At 47.7% G+C, this 25,550-nt stretch overlaps 1 pseudogene; it reads left to right on the top strand.

The window, feature by feature from the left end:
* Positions 1 to 16,634: 16,634 nt before the first annotated feature.
* LOC142243925 (uncharacterized) lies at positions 16,635 to 22,997 on the top strand (annotated as a pseudogene).
* Positions 22,998 to 25,550: the final 2,553 nt, after the last annotated feature.

Below are 25,550 nucleotides of genomic sequence, written 5' to 3'. Positions count from 1 at the left end.
TGGCAATTGTATCTTGCTGAAACGCGTTGTGTTAATACAAGAGCTTTATTAATAATAAAGCCAAATTTCTTAAAAGATCAAAGACCAAAGATCTATTACTAGCGCTCACAAAGACCGGAATCTTTTTTTCTATATGCCTACTTGGGCTGCAAAGGGCCCATATATTGTTCTTGCACAGGGGCTGTTTTCTGTCTGTGTCCACCAGTGCTTACTTAATAGTGCTAATCCTGCTGACGGGTTCTCTTTAAAGCAAAAATGAGATGTTGCAGCTAATTTATTGATTCACATCATAGCTATTTCCATACACTTTATTTCACCCCAGGCATTTAGCCTGAAAATCATCTTTCCTTCTTAGGTTTTTTTAAAGAATGTATTTTATGGCAGCAAACTACTTTTAGCCTTCTTCTTTCCCAGCAAGAAAGATCATAAAAGATGTCAAGAGGTTTTGCAAACAGATCTAAGCTTATAGCGTACGTTTATTTATTTATGTCTGAACATGCCAAATAATCTAAACTTAGAAATGAAAGAATATAGATATATTTTTGGAACTAGCATGACTCCAGTGACAGTCTGGAATCTGGACATACTTAACCCTTTCCCAACATCAATTCTATTGTACGCTTATACCGCCAGAACTAGTTGCTTGCAAAATGTACAAGATAATATAATTTACTATAGTAGCCAATATTCTTGGACCCATTGTAAAGGCTGCCATTTCATGCGATGTTCCATTTTTTTCTGTATTTTTATTGTTCTGATCAGTCATTTTATCCGATTCAAAAACAAGATTCCTCTCTGAACAAGTTTTCTATTTACAATGACCTATTTTTTCAAAAGTACTTGAAAAAGTTAGTAGTTTTGAAGTAAAGTGAACTAAAAGTCCCATATTATACCATGCTTCAAATACTGTAGACTGTAACCCATTGAGTAGAACCCAAAAGCACTTCATTTTCAACTTAATTTATTTCCTATCTAATAAAGGTACATCATTTTTTAGGACACTGTCTTTGTCTGTCATACATAAAAGACTTTTGCTAGCTATATCCTGATCCTAGTGATCTGAATCAAAGCAGAACCTATAATACATTGATAAATCATAAATAAACTCATTAAAATTAAGGATATGTGAAGTATCAATGGTTCGAATGGTGCATCAACTAAAGCCTGACATATACTTTATATAATTGGTTCATTATTTGCCCAACAGCTGTCTCCCCGACTCTCCTACACATAGGAGCGCTCAGCTTGTTGTCAGAAAACAGCTGACAGGTATCTCTGGTTGTGGCTTACTTCTTAAAGAACAAAGCATCGGCATGCCAAAATTCGACATGCCGGATTATTATCTTCCATGACATTTTCCATCATGGGACAATAGGGAGGCTGGCATACATATTAGACTGTAAACCAAACTCGACAATATATCTGGGTGTAACTGATGTTCGTTTCTTATGTGCCATAAGGCAGAAAGAAATGAGTGAAAAATGAAACAACAAAGTCTTTTTTTGGAGATTTCATGCAGGATTTGGCATAGCAATTTCAAACAATTTTATTCCCATTTTATTTCCATTTCCTCAAAAAGAAGGCATTTCACTTGAAATTGTTCATCATTTTTTATGAGCGCAATGAGAGATCAAGAATAGTCAACTATATAACTATAAATACACTAAATTACTACATCTAGAGGTTATCACAAGACATGGTGCGTGTTAGCTTGTCAGCTCTTACTACAGCTTCCAAAAACAAGGTTAGTGCTAGCCAATTTGGCTACTAGATCCAAGGGTTTGCCATTGCCTTCACACTTTAATCTCTGTACAGGAATCTTGACTTGCATAATGAACTTTGGCTGGGTCCACAGAGAAGCTGCTGACTTGTGGAATAGGTTGGCAGGGGAAGTTCAGGTTCAGCTATGACAAAACAGGACTCACAGCCGGACACTCCTGCTTCCTCTGCACCGCTCCCTGTACTGGCTTCTGGCACACGGGCCTCGCGCATGCGCATTAGGGCGCGCGCGCGGTCATTGACCCTCTCTTAAAGGGCCAGCATCTAGAAACAGGAAATTGCATAGACAGGTACAGGGTATATTAGGAATCTCTTTCCTGGTGGGCGGGGCCTGTTCTACATGTTTAATAAGCTAGGAGTTCAGGTCCCCGTATTGCCGTGTCCAGTATTAACCCCTGTCTGTCTCGCAGAGCCTGTCCTGCCACGCCAGCCGGTCCTGACCACGTCCGCTCCGGTACTCCTGACGGTGACTTTGGCGGATGTTCCACCACCTCTTCAGCTCCGCCAGTCTCCAGTCCCTGGCTCCGTTTGGTGACCCGTCCTCTCGCTCAGCAGGTTCCGGATTCCGCCTGATCCTACAACCCGGCCTCGGACCCTGAGCCTCGTCACCCGGACTACCGTCTAGAACTCTGTGTTCCCAGCGACATCTACCTTCCAGCTCATATGGACTGTCTGGCTACCAATAGTGCTTCGGCTGCCGTGCATCAAGGCCCTCTGGCGGGGTGACCGGTCTGGCTGCTTCACCAGGGGAACCCGGTGTACGGTCCAGTGTTTCCACCACCCGGACGTAACAGAATCCTACTCCACACTGATGAGGGGCAATACCCCGAAACAGCTGTCTGTGGATGGATACCTGGCCGTCGTATTTCCCTTGTCATATCTTTAAACTTGTCAAAAAGTTGGATATCGACTAAAAAGGCCACTTAATATGGTGGTTATGGTGGTCTCCTAAAAAGAGCCACCCCTTGGCTGGGTCCTTCCCGGAGGGATATCTGGCTGGTTTCTGTGTTGAGACTCCTAACAGAGGCTCCACGGACTTTTTTGATTTGCATATTTCCCAGGGGGCAATGTACCTAGGATTTCACTGTCTTGAGCGCCCTCGCTGGCTGCCGGCAGTGTTTTCTCTGGCTGTTTTCCCCGAGATCAGTGATTGTTTTGTCTTGAGAGGAGCACCTGAGTATTCCTGATGATGTATTCACTTCTAAAGGTGATGTGGAAAGGGAGGAGAAAGAGATGGAGGAACAAGGGCTGCCACCTATGGGGCAGCAGATCACTGTGGTGGGAGAAGTGAGTATGCTACAGCTGATGAATAATCTGTGTTTTCTGTCAAATAACCTGCAGGGTATTGCTGAACAAAACAACAATAATTTTTGGGCTCCACCTCCAAACCCCGAACCAGCTGCAACCCTTTTGGTGATCAAATCTCATGGCACCTATTTTTTAGGCTCCTGTTTTTTTTTGTAATGATCCTGATGGCATGTTTGATCCATCGACCATGTGTGCAGGCAGACAGCAGTACATTAGTATCAATTGTTCCCTCTCCATAGGGCATTAAAACAGCAGGGAGGTGCGGTCCATCCAACACACAGGCTATAGGCCAGCATTTTAATTTGAAAAATGAAGACATGCCTGAGTGGCAGGTGTAGGCTTGTCCATCCCAGAATCCTGGCACTACCCAAAAGACAAGTTTCAGACCCATTTTGAAGTCTGCACATTCAAAATCCTTTCAGGCAGACAGCAGTACTATAGTATCAATTGCCCCCCTTCTGATAGGGCATTAAAACAGCAGGGAAGTATGGTCCATGCAACACACAAACTGTGGGATGGCATTTTAATTTGAAAAATCAAGGCATACCTGAGTGGCAGGTGTAGGCCGGTCCTTCCTCTCAAGACATACGTTTCAGACTCATTTTGGAGTCTCAACATTCAAAATCCTTTCAGGCAGACAGCAGTACAGTACCATCAATTGTCCACTTCCCCATAGGGCGTTAAAACAGCAAGGAGGTAAGGTCCATGCAACACAGGTTGTGGGCTGGCATTTAAATTTGATAAATGAAAACATGCCTGAGTGACCGGTGTAGGCCTGTACATTCCAGAAACTTGGCTCTACCCACAAGACATAAGTTTCAGAACCATTTTGGAGTATCAACATTCAAAATCCTTTAAGGCAGACAGCAGTACAGTAGCATCAATGGCCCTCTTCTCCATAAGGCGTTAAAACAGCAGGGAAGTACGGTCCATGCGATACATTGGCATTTAATTGTTAACAATCAAGAGATGCATGAAAGACAAGCATATACCTCTTGCTCACAGAAGCCTGGCAGTACATCATCAAAGCAAAGTCACTCGACATCCACAACTTGTTCATCTTTATCAATGTTAAGCTGTCTACGCTTTGAAGGGATAGCTGGATGCGTTTATCAGTCAATACACTGCCAGAAGCATTAAAGACATTTTCTGAGAGAACGCTGGTTGCTGGGCTGGCCAAAACTTCCAGGGCATGACTGGCGAGCTCAGGCGACTGTTCAATTTTTGAAGACCAAAATGAAAAGGGTCCAATACCCACCTTATGGCATTAATGTTGAGCTCTAGATACTCCGGCACCATCCTCTCCAGTCATTCACTATGTGCCAGACGTCTACTCTGTTCTATTGGTGCATACAATAGTGTAAAAAATGTGTGCCAGAAATCACAGAAATTGGTTCTGGCACTTGAACTGCTGCTGCTAATGCTTCTGCATTGACGACGCAACGTTTCCGTGGTTGGAATTCTAGAACTGCGATTCACGCTGTGTGCCTCCCTGCTGTCTTGTGCAAAAGTAGTTAAGATGGTCTACAAGCTTGTTTCGATACTCCAGCATCCAATCGTCCCTTTCCAGAGGTGGAAGCATCTTGCTAAATTGACTCTTGTACCGTGGATCTAACAGAGTAGCAACCCAGTAGTCAGCACTATTTCTAATAGTAATGATATGGACATCATATTGCAAATAGTGAAGCAAGAAGGTGCTCATGTGTGAAATTCTTCCATGCGGTCCAAGTCCATGTTGTGTTGGTGGCGGGGTAATGCTCAATTTTGCCTCTTCCATTCCCTCCTACCAACCACGGACAAAAGAGACAGGATCAATATCTTCTTCATCTGCTGAGTTTTCTGCACCCCTCACCTCTTCCTTCTCCATTTTTTCCTTGGCTCCATCACCTTCACTACCACTTTGTCTGCTATCATGAGCCGACCTCGATCGATGGACTCTACCTGTGGCACCCCTGAGGCGTCAGTCGCCCCAGAGGTACTGCTTCTCAGACAGAGGTGTGGTAATCCATCTTGGGTAAGGAGGAGGTCAACACCGGTTCACACAAAGCACGGCACCCAGGCTCAGGAACACCTCATCAGACATAGCAGAGGGCATGATTATACTCGAAGCCATGCTGGGGGTGGTGGAGTCATAAGAGTGGAGTGGGAACACAATAGTACAAGGGGGCGAACACAGTGTGACGTGTGGAGTTTCAGTCTGAGAAGCTAAGACCCGCGGCCTGGAGCAGGTACCGCCCGGGCACAGACAGAAGGGGTCCTGGAGACCACGGGAGTTCACCTCTCATGGCCTTGTTCCACATATAATTTATTGGTGGAAGGACTTGGCTGCAACACCTGGACTGGTCCTAGGCTAGGGAAGTATAACCTACGGGTTTCACTAGCAAAACCAGCGGCTGAGGTGTCTGTATGCACCGAAGCTACCACCGCCACAGATTCACTGGAAGGTGACCCTCAAGGACCAAAAGGATAGAGCTTCACGCCACCCCACAGGGTTCACGGGCACTGATATAGGGTTCAGTGAGAGAAGGCGCAATGCAGGAGGGAGAAGCAAGCGCAGGAGTCAGCAAGGAAAGGGTACACTTTAGAAAGGTCCACTGGACTCGACCTCCAAACTACCCGGGATCGACTGGAGCCCGTTATGGTGGCTCCAAAGGTGGTCCTTGGCGTGTGTGTAACTGGATACAGTGAGTAAAAACCTTGAGACTGCACCCCTGTATTGCTCCGTTATTCACCTGCGCCTACTATCATAGACTACTACTACCACCCCCATCCCCCCTGGGGCCCAGATCTACCTGTGGAGAGCTACACCATCTAAGCTGCGTCACCATCTGCCCCAGACTGATTTTAACAACACATGGTATATCGGCATACTCAGGAGATATTGCACAACAAACTGTATGGTGCATTTTCTTCTGTTATCCTTGTGAAAATGCAACATTTGGAACTTAAACTATATATTTTTGTGAGAAAAGTAACTTTTTCATTTTTTCATTCCACATTGCTTCAGTCCCTGTGAAGTACCTGAAGAGTTAATAAACTTCTTGGACTTTGTTTTGAGCAGTGTAAGGTGTGTAGTTTTTAGAATGGTGTAACGTTTGAGTATTTTCTGTCACCTAGGCCTCTTAAAGTCACTTCAAATGTGATGTGGTCCCTAAAAAAATGATTTTGTTAACTTTGATCCCTTCTAACTTCCTAATGTTAGATATTTAATAAATTGTGCTTATGTAAAATAGACAAGTGGGAAATGTTATTTAGTAACTATTTTTGTGACATAACTTTGGTCAAAATTGAAAAAAATTATCAGGTCATGAAGTTGAAAGCAGGTTGGGGGTGAAGTGGTTAAACTAAAAAAAAATACTCAGCTCCCATCTTTCCCCTGCTGCTTTGGTCTCTATGTTGAAACATCAGTGCACAAACACAGTGGGAGAATGATGAAGGAGGGAGCGGAGTGCATCATCCGTGAAGCCAATATAGTTGAAAGTGTGATGCAGTGTGGGAGAGGCTCCCCCGACTTAAGGGCCCCTTAGTGGTCACATGGTCTGCTGTTATTGGTGGTAAGCCACTTGTTTTGAAGCTACAGTGATACAGCACCAATTAATTATTTGTAAACAGGTGAATAATAGGAATACACTTGTAACTCCCATACCAGTGTCCCCATGCTGTTCTGCCTCCCTCCTACGGTGGAGATGCCAGTGCTCTCACTTTTCTGGCTGCCCAGAGGTAGCTGATGTCTCCCATGGATTCCTGTGAATGCCTGTAAGAGCCGCACAGAAACGCCCCTTTTCTTAAGAGGCATTTAAGGTACCATCCCCTTAAGGGAGGTGCCTAGGAAACAATTTCTATACTTTGCAAGTTCTCAGGTCCAATGTGCTGCTGCTGTTTTTGTGGTGTGATGTTTCTGATTCATACAGTCATATGAAAAAGTTTGGGCACCCCTATTAATGTTAACCTTTTTTCTTTATAACAATTTGTTTTTTTGCAACAGCTATTTCTGTTTCATATATCTAATAACTGATGGACTGAGTTAATATTTCTGGATTGAAATAAGGTTTATTGTACTAACAAAAAATGTGCAATCCGCATTTAAACAAAATTTGACAGGTGCAAAAGTATGGGCACCCTTATCAATTTCTTGATTTGAACACTCCCAACTACTATTTACTGACTTACTAAAGCACTAAATTTGGTTTTGTAACCTCATTGAGCTTTGAACTTCATAGGCAGGTGTATCCAATCATGAGAAAAGGTATTTAAGGTGGCCACTTGCAAGTTGTTCTCCTATTTGAATCTCCTATGAAGAGTGGCATCATGGGCTCCTCAAAACAACTCTCAAATGATCTGAAAACAAAGATTATTCAACATAGTTGTTCAGGGGAAGGATACAAAAAATTGTCTCAGAGATTTAAACTGTCAGTTTCCACTGTGAGGAACATAGTAAGGAAATGGAAGAACACAGGTACAGTTCTTGTTAAGCCCAGAAGTGGCAGGCCAAGAAAATTATCAGAAAGGCAGAGAAGAAGAAGGGTGAGAACAGTCAAGGACAATCCACAGACCACCTCCAAAGACCTGCAGCATCATCTTGCTGCAGATGGTGTCAATGTGCATCGGTCAAAAATACAGCGAACGTTGCACAAGGAGAAGCTGTAGGGGAGAGTGATGCGAAAGAAGCCGTTTCTGCAAGCACGCCACAAACAGAGTCGCCTGAGGTATGCAAAAGCACATTTGGACAAGCCAGTTACATTTTGGAAGACGGTCCTGTGGACTGATGAAACAAAGATTGAGTTGTTTGGTCATAAAAAAGGCGTTATGCATGGAGGCAAAAAAACACGGCATTCCAAGAAAAGCACTTGCTACCCACAGTAAAATTTGGTGGCGGCTCCATCATGCTTTGGGGCTGTGTGGCCAATGCCAGCACCGGGAATCTTGTTAAAGCTGAGGGTCACATGGATTCAACTCAGTATCAGCAGATTCTTGACAATAATGTGCAAGAATCAGTGACGAAGTTGAAGTTACGCAGGGGATGGATATTTCAGCAAGACAATGATCCAAAACAGCGCTCCAAATCTACTCAGGCATTCATGCAGAGGAACAATTACAATGTTCTGGAATGGCCATCCCAGTCCCCAGACCTGAATATCATTGAAAATTTGTGGGATGATTTGAAGCGTGCTGTCCATGCTCGGCGACCATCAAACTTAACTGAACTGGAATTGTTTTGTAAACAGGAATGGTCAAATATACCTTAATCCAGGATCCATGAACTCATTAAAGCTACAGGAAGCGACTAGAGGCTGTTATTTTTGCAAAAGGAGGATCTACAAAATATTAATGTCACTTTTATGTTGAGGTGCCCATACTTTTGCACCAGTCAAATTTAGTTTAAATGTGGATTGCACATTTTCTGTTAGTACAATAAACCTCATTTCAATCCAGAAATATTACTCAGTCCATCAGTTATTACATATATGAAACTGAAATAGCTGTTGCAAAAACCCAAATTGTTATAAAGAAAAAAGGTTAACATTAATAGGGGTGTCCAAACTTTTTCATATGACTGTACACCCGGAAATCTGTCAAAGTGTAGGTGCCCAGTGCATGTCCACCACTTTGCCTTAAAGTCCCGCAAAACACCCCCCCAAACGGGGCACGGCTCCAGACGGTTACCAGGTCCTTCGGATCATTAAGTGGCACTGCACACCACACTAGCGTCCCCTGCCCTGGCATGACACCAACCCGACATGCAGGAAGGCAATGTTCTATTTGCAACCTGCTCACCTGCTAAGTCCAGTACACCTCCCCAGCCGCTGTGCCGCGCAACAATCGTGTCCCCGTAATACAAGCCAGTCCTGGCAAATGCACATGGCCGAATGAACCACATGGCCATGTAGTTCCGGAGGGGCTACACCACCACGGGAGACCAGTCTCACGGCCATCGAAACAACATGTCCTGCCTCATTCCTGATACAGGATTCCCGACAAATGGAACAACACCCGCCCTCAGCACCGGCCAGCTGGATAAACAAACAATTCACCAACCAAAGACCCCCGATGCAGCAAATAAACTCTGGTTCACCCAACTCAACGGTTACCACTGCCTTGCGCCAACCCACAACCCAGCCCCCCTTCCCCCCCATGTCCGGGGCATCAGAAAAGAAAACTTCACCAGAAAACCCTCTGAGGCGAGCTGTATACCCATAAGCAGAGCAGGGCCAGCTGCACACGGACGAAACCTCCAAGCCCGCCGTGAGATAGAACCACCTCCTCTTTAGAATAAAATCCTACGTAGCTTCTATCAACGGCTATAACGAATACAACCCGATACGGTTTGCCATCAACGCAACCGGCAACCCTAAGGAACCGCAGTAAGATCCCACCAATCCATGCTAATAAAATCTGTTAAAATGGCCCATGCGCAGCCACGGCCAGCAGACTGCCGTAAAATCCCATATAACTGCAGATCATGCAAAAGCCCCAGGCGGCACGTAGGCCCACGTAGTCAATAAAACCACCTCAACCCCCAAGGCAGCAGAACGATATACCCTGAACCTTAATAATGGCCCGCGACCCGGCACAATAGACACGGGAACCCAACAATGACCCGCGGCCTGACTTAAAGAAGTTGTCCAGTTACCAAAACTGATTTTTTTTTTTTCTGATAAATCTTGCTAATATGTGCCCCTCAACACATATATTATGTTTTTTCAGCAAAATTACCTTTTATTGTGCACTAGCAGCACATGCTCATTGCTGGCTCCAGCTCTGATGGGGTTAATCTCTCCTCTGACTTCCTGTGTTCAGTTCCTACAAGTCCCAGAATTCTTTGTGGCTCTAGGGCGGTGTCTAGCTTATCTAACACACCCACTGTGTGTAACACCCCTCTCAGCTCTCCACCCAAAGCCTCCTCCCTGCCTCTTCCCTGTGTGGATGCACTGAGAGAAATCACACAGAGACAACAACAGCAGCTCCCAGCTCTGCACAACCAGGGGAAGAAAGTGTGTGTGTGTGTGTGTGAGTGTGTGTGTGTGTGTGTGTGTGTACAGAAATTATGATTATTAGCCGGCGCAACATGTGAGAAAAATAATTGGGGAAAAAAAAATGACGGGGTGATGAGATTGCTTTTTCCCTCTTGCCTAGTCTGTGTGTCGTCCGTATCATCCGCAAACCGCATATGACCGGATCCTGTGGATTAAATGTGCAGCGCATGCAACCGTTATTTTACCGGATCCTTCTGTAGCGTAACACAGAATTTATCGGCCGGCACTAGAGTTAGCTGACTCCTGATCTCACAGCCCACACACGCTGCAATGGCTGCAGGTGGGCTCATTCACATGACCGTTCCGTTTGTCCTGGTCAGTTCCTGTTTTTTTGCGGCCCCACAGACAGGACCATCTTTTCAATGTCTTTGTGTAGGATCGGATGGTACACGGTAGCACTTCCATGTGACTTCCGTTGGGTGCCCGTGCAGTCAGTGTCCCACTCCAGCCCCAGCCCCGCGGCTGCCCTCTCAGCAGTGTCAGCAGCGGCCCGCACTGCAGTGTCAGCAGCCGCGGGGATGACAAGTGCTACCGTCAGGAAGTTAGTAAGTTCATTACCTACAGTGATGAAGTCCTGCCCTCCTGACGTCAGCGATCGTCACTGCCTTCTATGCCTGCCGCTTGTCACATCACCTCTCGCTGTTGACCCGAGATTGTGACTAGTGGTGACATCACGGGCCGCTCGCGATACTTTGTTTGTGAGGGCGGCGGTCATTGAACTCGGTGACAGTGCTGCTGTCAGGAGTTCAGTGATCATCGCAGGTAATATACCTCGCTAACCTCCTGACAGCAGCACTCGTCATGCCCTGCAGTGACCTGGGCTGACTTATTGATGTTAGCTCAGGTCCCTGCACGGCTCTCCCAGAAAATAGGGAACATTCTGTTCTTCATTGACTGGGACATTGACTATGGTATGGCTCATCGTGGGACCCCCTTGTATTACACCAGACCTGGATTTGTTTTTCTTTCTAATAAATTGGTGAAAGAGGGAATGTGTTGGGGAGTGTTTTTTCAAATAAAAATGTGTTTGTTGTCTATTTTTTTTTTTTTATTACTGCCTGGGTTTGTGATGTCGGGTATCTGATACACACCTGACATCACTAACTCCAGGGCTTGATGCCAGGTGACATTACACATCTGGTATTAACCCCATATATTACCCCGTTTGCCACCGCACCAGGGCAACGGGATGAGCTGGCGCGAAGCACCAGGACTGGCACATCTAATGGATGCGCTACTTCTGGGGCGGCTGCAGCCTGCTATTTTTAGGCTGGGGAGTGTCCAATAACGGTGAACCTCCCTAGTCTGAGAATACCAGACCACAGCTGTCCGCTTTACCTTGGCTGGTGATCCAATTTCGGGGGACCCTGTGTTTTTTGTTTTAAATTATTTAGTTAATTTAAAATAACAGCGTGGGGTGCCCTCTATTTTGGATTACCAGCCAAGGTGAAGCTGCCAGCTGTGGTTTGCAGGCTGCAGCCGTTTGCTTTACCCTAGTTGGCTACAAAAGATATTCATTCATTCATTCATTCATTCCTCTATCCCTCTGTCTCTATTTATCTATCCATCTCTATATCTACTCATCTATTTATCTTTCTTGCTGCTTCTGTTTTTTGCGGTCTGCAAAAAAAAACGGAAGGCACGCAGATGTCACACGGATGCCACTAGTATGCATCCGTGAAAAAAAAGGACCGTTTTTTGTGGCCCGCAAAAACGGAACGGTCATGTGAATGTAGCTTTAACAGCAGTCACTGCCTGCTGCCGATCACATGTGACCGTGTGCGGGCTGTGTGTGCGGGCTGTGTGTACAGGAGTTTAGCTGAGTTCAGATCAGCTGACTCAAGTGTCGGCCGATCAGGCTGGGGCCACACGGGGATTACTGCGATCCCTTCGCATTACACTCGGCTCACGCTCAGTACAGCAGAGCTGAGTGTCATGCGTGTGTCCCTGCGACTGAGGTCCGACTGTGCGAGCAGACCTCAGCTGCGGGGGGGTCCGCCACTCGAGGGGTGGGCCAGCACTGAGGAGGGGTGGGAGGGATTTCTCTCCCTCTCTCCTCCGTAGTCCACCGATGTACCACAAGTGCAGTGCGAGTTTTCTCTCACCACATACACTTGAATGGGTAAAATAGAGAGTCTTGCATTACAGATGTAGCATGCTGTGAATGTTTTCTCGGTCCAATTAGGGCTGAGAAAATAATCGCTCATGTGTGCTGACACACAGGCTAATATTGGTCCGCGTGGAATGCGATGTTTTATCGCACTCCACTCGCACTGTTTTTCTCGCCGTGTGGCTTAGACCTTACTTGTTCTATGTCCCCCTGCATCCATCGCAGCGTGTGCAGGCTGGAGTTCAGCTGAGTTCAGATCAGCTGACTCCAGTGCTGGACTGAACTCCGCTGACCTCACAGCCCGTACACGCTGCAATGGATGCAGGGGGACACAGAACAAGTAATTGGCAGACACTGGAGTCATCTGATTGAATGAGCAGTAAAATGCTCTGGTGCTCGATGGGCGAAGCCCATGTCGATTTTTTTTTTAAAAATTCTTTAAAAATAAAAAAAAAAAAAAAAATCACATTGTTTGTGGGCTCCCGTTGCATTTTCTATTGCTAAGGGTAGCCCAAGCAGCTACTGGCTGCTAACCCCCGCTGCTTGGTGTTACTTTCACTGGCAATAGAAATCCAGGGAAGCATTTTTTTTTTTTTATAAAGGTTTTTGCCTGAAAACTTTTTTAAAAAAATGACTTGGGCTTCGCTATATTTTTGTATGCTAGCCAGGTACAGCAGGCAGCTACGGGCTGCCCCCAACCCCCAGCTGCCTAATTGTACCTGGCTGGGAACCAAAAATATAGAGAAGCCCTTTTTTTTTTTTTTTTTTATTTCATGAATTTCATGAAATAATTTAAAAAAAAATGACGTGGGCTTCGCCGAATTTTTGAGTCCAGCCAGGTACAACTAGGCAGCTGGGGATTGGAATCCGCAGTGCAGGGTGCCCAAACTTTCTGGGCCCCCGCTGCGAATTGCAGTCCACAGCCGCCCCAGAAAATGGCGCTTTCATAGAAGTGCCATCTTCTGGCGCTGTATCCAACTCTTCCAGTGGCCCTGGTGGCAGGTGGCACGCTGGGTAATAAGAGGTTAATACCAGCTATGTTTTACCAGCTGGTATAAAGCCCGAGATTCTTAATGTCAGGCCAAGTTTGACCTGGCCATTAAGAATCTCCAATAAAGGGTTTAAAAAAAAAAAAAAAAAGACATCACACAGAGAAAAATACTTTATTAGAAATAAATACACAGACACAGTAGGGACTCCATGTTTATTACTCCCTCTCACCCCTCCACGATGGAGAGATTTCTGTACTGACCATGCCAGGAGAGAGCGAGGGAAAAGAGAGAGAGAGCGAGGGGGGGAGGAAAAGAGAACGAGGTGGGGGGAGGAAAAGAGAGCGAGGGGAGGAGGAAAAGAGAGCGAGGGGAGGAGGAAAAGAGAGCGAGGGGGGGAGGAAAAGAGAGCGAGGGGGGGAGGAAAAGAGAGCGAGGGGGGGAGGAAAAGAGAGCGAGGGGGGAACGAGAGCGAGGGGGGGAGGAAAAGAGAGCGAGGGGGGGAAGGAAAAGAGAGCGAGGGAAAAGAGAGCAAGTGAAAAGAGAGCGAGGGAAATGAGAGCGAGGGAAAAGAGGGGGATAAGAGGGGGGAAGAGTGGAGGGGGGGAAGAGGGGAGGGGGAGAAGAGTGGGGGGAGAGAAAAGAGTGGGGAAAGAAGAGGGGGGGGCAGAGGTGCTCTGTCATTAACTGTCTCCACTCTGTGACTTGTGGTGCAGGTGACAGAGTGCAGATAGTTGGTGCCATGCAGCAGGACAGATGGCAGAGCACAGCGGTGACATGCCTGTCAGTGTCTTGCTGCATCCTGCAGTGCTGCTGGGAGGAGCAGATGATCACACTGCCCGACACCGGCCGCTCTCCCGACATCGCAGCAGAGCGGGCGGGTGGATAGTGTGATCAGATACTTACGTGCAGGGGGGGATTTCAGCTGAAGAACCCCCCCTGTACTGTACTCCACACAGGCGCCCCGTGCCTCACCATCTGCAGGACGCTTAGCCGGCTCCACAATGACGTCCTCCATCTCCTCCCCTCGATGCTGGGCTGTGCCGTGCGGTAGTCACCGCCCACAGCCTGTCACTCAATCTGAGTGGTGCCAGCCTCCTCTGACGTACCCGACAAGTTTGAGAGCCCGGAATTGCCAGGACGTCAGAGGATACTGGCGGCCACAGCTCCAGGGGGTCATGTGACAGGCACTGAGCGTGCAGGATAGCGCCGCTCAGTGCCAGAAATGGAAACAGAAGCCAATGGAGAAAACGCCTAGAATGGTAAGTAGAACTCATACACAAAATAAAAAAAATGGGTGAACCACCCCTTTAAACATCAGGCATCAAATTAATCAGAACCGTTAACTTATCAAAACACATGCTAACCGCAAACACAGAAAACCTCAGTAGTCCCAGGTTAGCCCCTGAACAGAAAATAAGCACTCAACCATCCCTAACACAGGATAGTCCCCGACTACCAGACAGAACCCAACCACGGACCTCAACTACCAGACGATGAGTAACCATAAAACCCCAGCTCCACACAATATATATGTACCCCCAGAGACTTGTGACAAACACTGAAAACCCAAGTACAGGGAAAAAGGCAACAAACTCCGCCTCCGAACAGGGATTATCACGCTTTTTTTTTTATTAACATCAAAAAAACGCCCATACTTTCTATTAATAAACTGCTGCCCTGGAAACCAAATCCGGTAAACGGATGATTCCAGGACCCCCGGGGAGGTGCCATCCACCGTTGCAAGAAAGGACGGGTCCTCAAGAGATCTTCCGTCCCAAGCATCGCAACCTCTTCCAAACGGCTGACCGCAACAAACCCTCCCACCCGTCAGTGAACATGAAACCCTTAGTGAACACACAACATCTATTGGAGAACCGAACCTGGACCGAGGCATATCAAATATAAAACACCCTAGTGAAAACGCAACCACCGTGCCCCACATTTCTGACCAACAACAGCACACACCCCACTGCAACGCCAAAGATTAAGCCGCCGAGTGCACCACCCAACACGGCCCACCATGTCAGTGAACTGCCACTGAACCCTATCAAGTAATAGGGAGCAGCGATAATCCCCCAGCCAAAAAACCCCATGACTATTACCAGAAACCATGAAACTGCCATGGACATGGCTATCCACCACCGCTTTACCAATATCCGTATCACCACCTGAAGCATGAGTATCCACCACCGCCTTGCCAATATCCGTATCACCACCTGAATCAGTCCCAAACCGCTGTGAAATCACCAGTCATATCCAATCCCCCAGAGAATGCAAACACAATTACACCCACCAAGTAAAATGATGTCATCACCCAGAAAATATACCCACTATCATGAAAACACACTAGCATGAAAAACCCTAACACTCATGAAATGCACCAAACGGCCACCCGGACCACAAAGCAACCACCCTCTCAAAATTGTACGCTGGCCACATAGACCTCCTGACAAGCCGTGCGCCGTTCCGAAACCCACTGACAAACACTATCACCCGAATGCACCCGAAACCCTACGTATCAACACCCTTACCACCCCCCAGAATTCAAGCATTAATACAAGATATAAGTGAGCCTTAATCTTACTAGGCTGACTCCATGGAATCCCATGGAACAGCCGTCACGTGTCCTCCGCGTCGAGCACTGTCATCTTCTCCACAGGTAGATGTAAAATGCAGCCCTCCTCCCTTGCACCAGATGCCGGGGGCCGTGACGGCAAGGCCAGACCGCGAGACCGTGCCAGGGGTCATGCGGTCGCGCCACCCATGGTGTCACACCAAACCCTCGCGCCGTAGCCCGCCTGCCATGTTGCCTCCTCATTTGCTGCCACCTGACTGCTAGCCGTGCCCTACACAGATGCGCAGGCCGCACTTTCCTCAATATCATATGACCTCAACGCCGGGGGGGGACCTCAGTGCAACGCCGGACCCCATGACCGCGCCGCGGTTCATGGGGCCACGCCGCCCCTGTCGCTGCGGTGACCCCCGCGCTGCAATTGGAATATCGGGTAGGAGCAAGGCTGTCACTTACCCCCACCCGCACCGCTGGACGACTCCCGCTGTGTACTCCAATGATACTGGCCAGGCCTCACCCGTATGTGCGGCCGCACTTTCCTGATGCTGCCGGTCACATGACCACATAAAAGAGCCGTGTGACCATGATCTGGGCCATCTCCATCCTGTCCTCGCCACCGCCACTGGAGCCCTATCCTCCTGCATAGGCACTGCCCGCACTGTTGGAGGCTGCCGTTAATCTCCTCGGCCGCAGCAGCGTCCAGCGCAGACACATCCGTCCCACGTGACCGCGGTGCCGTCCCACGTGTCCGCGACGCTGGGCAAGGTGAGCGCGCCACCAGGCAAGGTGAGCGCGCCGCTGGGCAATGTGGGCGCGCTGCCGGGCAAGGTGAGCGCGCCATGTCGGGTAAGCGTGCCTGGTCAGAGGGCATGTGACTGCGGCATTAGACCACATGACCGTGCTCCGGGTCACGCGGCTACACCGCGCATGCCACCATGCTGAACCCCCACGCCGCAGCCGGACGTGTGAGGAGGCCAGAACCTCGACTCACCATCTGAACGCCGAACCGACCTCAGAGTCCCTTCCACTTCTGCGACGCCGTCCTAGCTTCCTAAACCGACGCCGAAGGGGGCTGCTGGGCTCCGACTCCTGGATTCCATCGGAACTCCGTCACATGAGCCGCCCGGTCAGCCTTCATCCAGCGCTGCAGCATCTCCTGGAGCAGGCGCTCTCCACACCTCACCGCCGACCTCCCCGGGACAAGGGCCTTCTCCTCGGATCATCCTGCGTTCCCCGACGATTCTGGACGTCTGCCAGGTAAGGAAATGACTGCCCCCTTCCTACAGATCTACCCTATATATCCATCCCCCAACTGACCACTCCCTGCCCACTCACATGGCCCCATAACCCCCAAAGCTACACCCCACACCTTCCTGCGCAAAAGCACAACACATTAACCCTTCACTAACCCTCGGGCCTAGCATTCCTCCTCAGTCATGTGCACCCTCACTGTAGCCCCTTTGGGGCAGGCGTCCGGGCTTGTCTTTTAGCTCTTCTGTATGTGTTTCCTTTCTTTTGCAATTTGTTCTGAATCTGTCTTACATTTTTTTAAAAGTCAATTGTTTCCTTTTCTCCTCTTCATCTTTTCAATTTCATTTTTTTTAAGAATAGCATGAAAAATAAGCTTAAGTAGAAAAAGGTGCGATCTGAAAGCTTTACTCTTGATATGACATGACATTGCCTTGATGCAAAGAGGTAAAAGCTATAAGTACAGAACAGTAATAAAAGAGCACAGACTTATTTTTTTTTTTACCCACTTGCCTTTATATAGATATACTGAATAACAGCCTATCTCTTTTGCACACAACTGACTTAAAATGCTGAAGAACAATTTTGTAAAGGAGATGTGTTATCCGCCCTGAAAGTCCTGGAGTAGTAAGATGACAGTAATTTGAATTGAATATTGCAGATTTCTTCCACAATAAAAGATTAGAGTGACATGATATGACCCTCTAGATTATAACAATTTCTTTTCTTTGAAATACACTGCAGCATTACATGTTTTTCAGCTGAAGTTTCATTTATAGGGATTAAATGAAATTCATCTGCTTGAAGCATATGACCAATGACTTCGGCAATCTCCCTTTTCATCTTGTGAGGAAGCAAGTATGATTGCTTTGGGTGAAATAGGAAAATGATAGATCCGAAGAAATGTGAGATTTCTTGAGTCAAAAATGGTGGGCGATTATAGATGTTTTAATCCCTGATGAAAATAATACTGTGCTAAATATAAAGTGAGACAAAACTATGTTGTCATCTTATCATTTATTTGCACTCGGTTTCAAATTAAAGCAATTTTAATACTGGGTTTTTTGCTAGTAGATAATGACAGTCTCCATAGATGTTAAATAAACAGTCCTGTACTTGTTTCTTGCTAAACTAGTTGTTTTTGTAAAGAGAGGCCGTACTGGGCACAGCCTTAAAAGGGAGGCCGACATGACTGGGTTAGGTCGGGAATAAGAGAGGTTTTTTTTTAAGTGACGGGGGTTAGGCAGGGGTTAAAGATACTTAGATGGGGCGGAAATAGAGGAAGTTTGCATTGTGCATTGTGGGCGTAGTTAGTGGGGGCGGGAACAATTAAGGGGTTTATAAGGGGTGGTCAGTTAGTGGGGTCATCCATTTTGGCACAGGAAACGGAACAATCTACCTGTCCTTGTGTGCCAGCTTTCCTGCCCCAGAAAATGGAGTCTGTGGATGCCATTCTTCAACAGCTTAGGACCACTGCCGGCCTGATGGGATCAGACTGGCTCCAGGCTTCAGTGAACAGCCTGCTGCAAGGGGCTGAGGATGCTCCAGCTCAGCCATCCCCCGAACCACGCCGGTCGCGGAGGACCAGGCCTCCGGAGCGCCTAAGCCCAGAAGCTACCCCTCGGGTCCGGCGCCGAATAAGGAACCCCTCACGGGACCCTTTAGGTCAGGGTGCCGCCAGGCCCGCCGCCTCCCGCCGGGACCGTCCTGGGAGGAATCCTGCTTCACGGCGGGGCCCGCAGCAGAGGGAGGTGTCGGCCTCCCTCCCATCCAGGACAACGCAGGAGGAGACAGGAACGGCGTCGGCAGGGGCTCAGGAGCCTGCATCGCCCACCCGGAGCAGAGGAGAGGGAGCACGGAGACCACAGGCCGGGGTCTCTCAGCGTGGGTCACGGAGCAAGCAGCAGTCGGCAGCCCCTCCCTCCATGGAAGAGAACAGATCATGCCTCCCTGCAAGCGATTGGTCCTCAGCGTTGTCTGTCTCCAGCCAGCAGATGCAGCCACGCCCCCCGACGATGACAACTTCTGGCCAGCCGGGGCTGGCCCTCCCACAGCCAATGTCAACATCCTGCCAACAGATACTGGGCTTTCCTGTTCAGGCGATCCCTCCCGGCCAGCAGGTGCTGGGCCTGCCACCTTATGGATTACCTCCCGGCCAGCAGGTGCTGGGCCTGCAACCCCATGGATTACCTCCGGCCAGCAGGTGCTGGGCCTGCAACCCCACGGATTACCTCCCGGCCAGCACGTGCAGGGCCTGCCATTACTAGATATGCCACCCGGCCAGCAGGAGCTGGCACGACTACATCACCACGTCGAAAGCGATTTGTCGCATCGAGCCTCCTCCCTCAAGGCCGTGGGGGTTCTGCTAGAGTTTAATCTGATGATCCAGGAAGGCGTCAGGAACCCGGATCTTCGGCTGCTGGGCTCACAGCACCCAGGCAGCCAGGTGAGAACCCTTTTAATTTTTCTCTTAACTCCATATTACCCTCCCCTTTAGTTAGTGGTGCTGAGGGGCCATCAGGGGGGGGGGCAGTCAGGGGTAGATATGTTAGCACAGGGATTGCGCACACTAGCGGTTATTTTAGGTTCGGTGGGAGTCCAAGGGGGGATATCACCGGCGGTGGCATGGACGGGTAGCTCGAGCGTAGGTGCAGTATCGGCTGGGGGGCTTGGCGTGTTGTCTGGTGCAGTTGCCAATCCTTTACCGGAAGTCGGGGTTCCAGCCGGGAGTGCTATTGGCGTCGGAGCACGAAGTCAACCCCCTTCGGTTAGTCAGGGAGAAAAGGAAAACGACGACGTGGTACGGCTCGATGATTCAGCAAAGGGGGAGGTGTACGTCTGCTTTGAGGGGCCGCTGGGGGCCCACCTTAAACAAGAAGTGCGGGAAAAGATATGGCGTAATGAGTACGTAGATATTTTTTCCCTTTTGCCATTAGAACGTTTTAATTTAGACCGGGCCAGGAAGGATGAAGGAAAGAAAGAAGACGAAGAAAAGAGGAGGTACCGTTTAATTCCGCTGACCTTTTCTAACTGGCTGCACGCATTCGCCATACTAGCCAGCGTGATAGGGGAAAAAGCACCGGATAATTGTTCCGGCCTTTTTTGCTACATGGATGCTATTGGCGAAGACTACAGGGTGTACGGGGGTCAGGGATGGCTTAGGTATGACGAACAATTTCGTCAACGCAAGGCGGTACGTCCCAACATTCGTTGGGATCATAAAGATATCAGCCTTTTGATGAAGGTTTCTGCACCCAATAGGTCTGGTTTCGGTGGACAGTCCTTTCCAGGGAGTGGAGGCGGCCCTGTCCAGGCTGGGCACACAGTTGCCCTGCAGAAAGGATTGTGCTTCCTATTTAATGAGGGGGCATGCAAGTTCGGGGGCAAGTGTAAATTCAAACACGAATGCTCTGTGTGCAATGGGGGTCATAGCGCATCCAAATGCTTTCGAGGTGGAAAGCAAAAAGGGGGAGATAATGCTGAAAAAAGGAGTGACACCGGTGCGGCTGGCAGAGATGCAGCATTTTCTAAATAGATACCCTGATCGGGCGGCAGCGTTCTTGTTGGAAGACGGTTTTAAGCATGGTTTCAGGATTCCGTTTGTTGATAGGGAGTTTAGTTTTTGTACAAAAAATTTAAAATCGGCGTTAAGATTTCCAGAAGTTGTATCTGAGAAATTAATGAAAGAGGTTGCTTTAGGTCGCATGGACGGGCCTTTCTCTGTGGCTCCCCTAAGGAACCTAAGGGTTTCACCGCTGGGCGTGGTTCCAAAAAAGGAGCCGAACAAATTTAGGCTTATCCATCATCTGTCATTATCCAGGGGAGCATCTGTGAATGATGGGATTGATCCGGACCTGTGTTCAGTTATTTACACGTCGTTTGACTCGGCTATCGAATGGGTGAGAACATTTGGAAAAGGAGCTTTGTTGGCAAAAACGGATGTTGAAGCGGCGTTCCGATTATTGCCGGTTCACCCAGATTGTCTGCATTTATTAGGGTGTTTTTGGAACGGAGGTTTTTTTCATTGACTGCTGTCTGCCAATGGGCTGTTCTCTGTCTTGTGCCTATTTTGAGGCTTTTAGTACATTTGTGGAGTGGGTTGTAAAGGAGGTCTCGGGTGTGAAATCTTTTATACATTATCTAGATGATTTCTTGTGTATAGGCCCGGCTGATTCTTTCGAATGCTCCCTGCTGCTGCATACCATGGAAACGGTAGCTCGGAGGTTTGGCATTCCATTGGCAGCAGATAAGACGGAAGGGCCAACTATGGTATTGAGCTTTTTAGGCATTGTCATTGATACAGTAGCTATGGAGTGTCGACTACCAGAGCAAAAAGTGGCAGAGCTTTTGGTGGAGGTGAAGAGAGCCAGGCAGTTACCAAAGATAACGTTGAGAGAACTTCAGTCGCTACTTGGGAAGTTGAATTTCGCCTGCCGCATCATGACCATGGGCAGGGCCTTTTGCCGAAGGCTGGCAATGGCAACAGGTGGGGTAAAAGCTCCTCATCATTGCATTAGGTTAAAAAAGGAACTTAGGGAGGACTTGCAGGTGTGGGCTGATTTCCTGAAAGTTTACAATGGAAAGACGTTGTGGATGGACCCAGTGGTAAAACTGAGTGTGGCAGGCCTATTTATAAGCACGGTGGAGCTGAGGGTTTTGGAGCATACTGTCATGGCAGCTGGATTTATGGCAAGTGGCCAATGGAATGGAGGTCCGCGGGTTTGTTGCAAAATGTGACATTAATCGAACTGTTCCCCCTGGTAGTGGCGTTGACACTTTGGGGTGACAGGTTCAGGAATAAAAAACTGAAGTTCTGCGGCAGTAATGAAAAAGTGGTGTCAGCAATTAATTCATTGTCAGCGGCGTCCCCCTCCGGTAGTTAAGGTGTTGCAAAAACTGGTTCTTTTGTGTTTGTCTTTAAATTCTTGGTTGGTGGTGGAATGTGAAGCGGGGGCACATAATCTTATCGCTGATTCAATTTCTTGTTCACAGACGGCGCTTTTTCAGAGATTGGCACCTGCAGCAGAAGCCAAAGGTCTGACTTATCCAATGGAGTTGTGGGTTCTGCCATTCGAGCGGCAAGGAAGCTGATTTCCGGATCATTATCAGGTGGTACCTAGTCAGCCTACTCACAGGCTTGGAAGGTTTGGGAGGATTGGAAGTTATCTGTAGGGGGCGACATGGAGGAGGATGGTCGGTTGTTACTGCTAGTAGGCCATTATTGGGAAGCCAGTTGGTCGGTTCCTAAAGTTAATCGTTTTTTAGCTGGTTTAGCCTTTGGCTTCAAGGTTAGGGGCCTTAAGGATGTAACAAAATCCTTTTTAGTCGTACAAGCGCTAAAAGGATGGAGGAGAGGTTGGAAAGTGGAAGATAAGAGAAGACCAATTTCATACGACTTGCTGTTGAGTTTGGGGAGGCAAGTGGAGAGGGTTTGTACTTTTATTTGGGAGAAGCGTCTCTTTAAGTTAGCCTTTTCCTTGGCATTCTTTGCAGCTTTGCGGTTAGGGGAGCTGGTGTGCACCTCCAGATTTAAAAGGGATGGTCTATCGAGGGATAGTGTCGATCTTTATGAGGACAGGATTGAAATATTAATCCGTTCTTCTAAAACTGATCAGTTAGGAAAAGGTTGCAGAGTGGTGGTGTTTGGAGTCCCCGGATCGGCGAAGTGTCCGGTCCGTTGTTTAAGGGAATTCGGTTCAGTAGCTGGTGGGGCTAACATTCCGTTGTTGGTGCATGCGGATGGTTCCTCATTGTCTCGATTTCAATTTATAGCTATTTTCAAACGCTGTTTAGAGCGGGGTGGTTTCTCATCAGCTGATTTTGGCAGCCATTCTTTCAGAATAGGGGCAGCCACTGAAGCAGCCAGGAGAGGGCTCAGTGATGAAGTGGTAAGAAGGATTGGAAGGTGGGAATCTGGAAGATTCAAGTCATATGTGCGAATTGTCAGGTTGTGAAATGTAAAAATGTTTTACTTTATGTTTCAGTGTCCGGTTTCTTCTTAGTTTTTTCTTTTGTTGTTCCCTCAGGTGCTGGCCCTCTCCTAGTGTGGATCATGGGGCATTCTTTTGTCTTCTGGGCGGCATTGCATGCTGCAGTTCATCCGAGCGGTAGGCAATTACATTTCTCTAGGGAGGATGCTATACTTCGCTGGATTGGTAAACGTGGCATGGCATGGAAACAGTTCCTACCTGAATTTAATTTTTTTGCGAGGCTGGATCGGGCCCCTGATGTGCTAGTGTTGCACATCGGGGGCAATGATCTGGGAAAAAGGCCTTTTCGGGAGCTGATAAAAGATATTAAATTTGATCTCTTGCGGTTATGGGCAATGTACCCAAAGGTAACAACAGTGTGGTCGGATATTGTCCCAAGGAAGGTCTAGCGAGATGCAAGCTCCGTAGATAGGATAAATAAGGCGCATGTTAAGGTAAATAGAGCCATGGGTCGCTTTATCCGTCATCCGGATTTGGGAGTCGGGGGATGGCGAATTTTGGAGACGGGACGGAGTCCACCTAAATGCGGTAGGTTTGGACATATGGTGTGTGTCAATACAAGAAGGCACTGAGGTCGCTCTAAAGTTGTGGAAGGACATAAATGTTTGAGGTTTGCAAAACATTTATGCTGGTGGCGAAGGGGAGGAGGGTCCTCGAAGTAGGAATTTGGGGTTTGTGGCGGAACGGTGGGGGGAACCCGTCAGGTTCTGGACCCCTCATGTGGACTCTTTATATGCTGGCAGGTAGAGGAATCCCGTGGTAGGCCTGGTGGGCCGCGGGTTGGGGACATGTGTTCAGATGAGGCCAGGTTGTTGGTTAACTGGTGCCTCCGAGCCGGTGCTTGAGCGGCTGGGGGTAAAACATCAGTCTGGCTACAGTTTGGGTAGAATACCCGTCGGCAGGTTTTGGGGCTTCGAGGACCACCCTCCGGTTCTGTTGAGTGTATTTCTGTTATTTATGTTGTTTTGTTATAATAAAAGGCTGCTGTGGCCAATAAAATCCATATTGGTGTGCAGTCTGTTTATTTTAAGTAAGGTAATGGTGGGGGGTTTATGTAAAGTCTTCAAGAAAGACTTGACCATACCCGTTGTCATGAAAAATTGCAACTACAAAAAATTACTGTAGGTAACTAGATCTGGCTAGCAAATTTTGGCCTGGGGGGCCCATGAGCAGCGGCCCATGAAAATCATTATTGTATTTACTGGCTGCTTAATATAGGGAGTAGAGGTTACAAGGCTTTATAAAGATAAAACCGAAGTAATGATGATATACTTGTGGTCAAATGCCGACTAAATTCTCATCCACATCTATCAGTGTCTCCAATCGGCACGTAACCATAACTGTGCAAAATGCATACATCTAATCACTAAAATAGGAATACAGGGAATCCTGACAGTATGCACTGCGCTCTATCACCATTCATCAGTCTGCTGTCACATAGTGACTACAGAAATCTCTCTAGAGCTCGGAAAACAGTGTAGAAAAAAGAAAATATGTTGCATGGAAATTGTATGTTGTCCATAGAGTTGATTCATATATACTCACCAACATTATAAAACAGACAAAAAGGCCACCTAAAGAAGCCTCATATGAACTTTTTCTCTTTCTATGGGTAAATGTTAGTGTAGTGTACTTTCAGTGTGTTAATATACTCACCTGCAGCGACCTTCTCCTGTCTGCAGCACCACTCTGCTCCTCTTCTGAGTGAGGTCACAGCTCTGCAGGTAGCACTGCGATCTACTCTTCTTCTCAGTGATGTCACCGCTCTGCAGACTCTCCGGGTCACACTGCGATCTGCTCCTCTTCTCAGTGACGTCACAGCTCTGCAGACTCTCTAGGTCGCACTGCAATCTGCTTCTCTTCACAGTGATGTCACCACTCTGTAGACTCTCTGGGTCATGCTGTGCTCTGCGTAACCTAGAAGAGGCTTTTACAATGTAAGTCTATGGAACAACGTTCCATAGTTTTACATTGTAAAAGAGTCTTCCAAGTCACAAAGCATAGTGTGACTCAAAAAGTCTGACAAGCGGTAACATCACTCAGAAGAGGAGCAGAGCAGTGCTGGATACCAGAGAATGCGCTATGTGAATATATTAACATATTCACACTGCAGAGCACAAACATTTACACAGAATTTGGGGAAAAAGTTCACTGGACACGTCTTCAAAGCAGAATATAAGCAACATTCTGTTATAGCCTTTCTTTGTAGTATATAGTACCTGGTTACAGAAATATGGAGAAAGGATAATATGTGACTGGTATATGATGTATCAGAGACATATTGTCATGTACTGTATATACATCCGATGTCTGTGCACATAGTATATTACATACACTATACAGGATAATATGTGACTGGTATATGATACACTGTGACCCATTGGCGGACACAGACAAAAGGGGACCCCTGTGCAAGAATACTATATAAGCCCTTTTTTTTTATCCAGTAATTCATTAAAATGCACAATTCCACCTGTTTTGGAGGTAGTAGTGGAGCCCCCTTACCTCTTGGGTTCC

Source organism: Anomaloglossus baeobatrachus, chromosome 6 (genome assembly GCF_048569485.1).
Source record: "Anomaloglossus baeobatrachus isolate aAnoBae1 chromosome 6, aAnoBae1.hap1, whole genome shotgun sequence".
In the NCBI taxonomy this organism is placed as follows: Eukaryota; Metazoa; Chordata; class Amphibia; order Anura; family Aromobatidae; genus Anomaloglossus; species Anomaloglossus baeobatrachus.
This window is presented reverse-complemented; position numbering and strand designations above follow the sequence as displayed.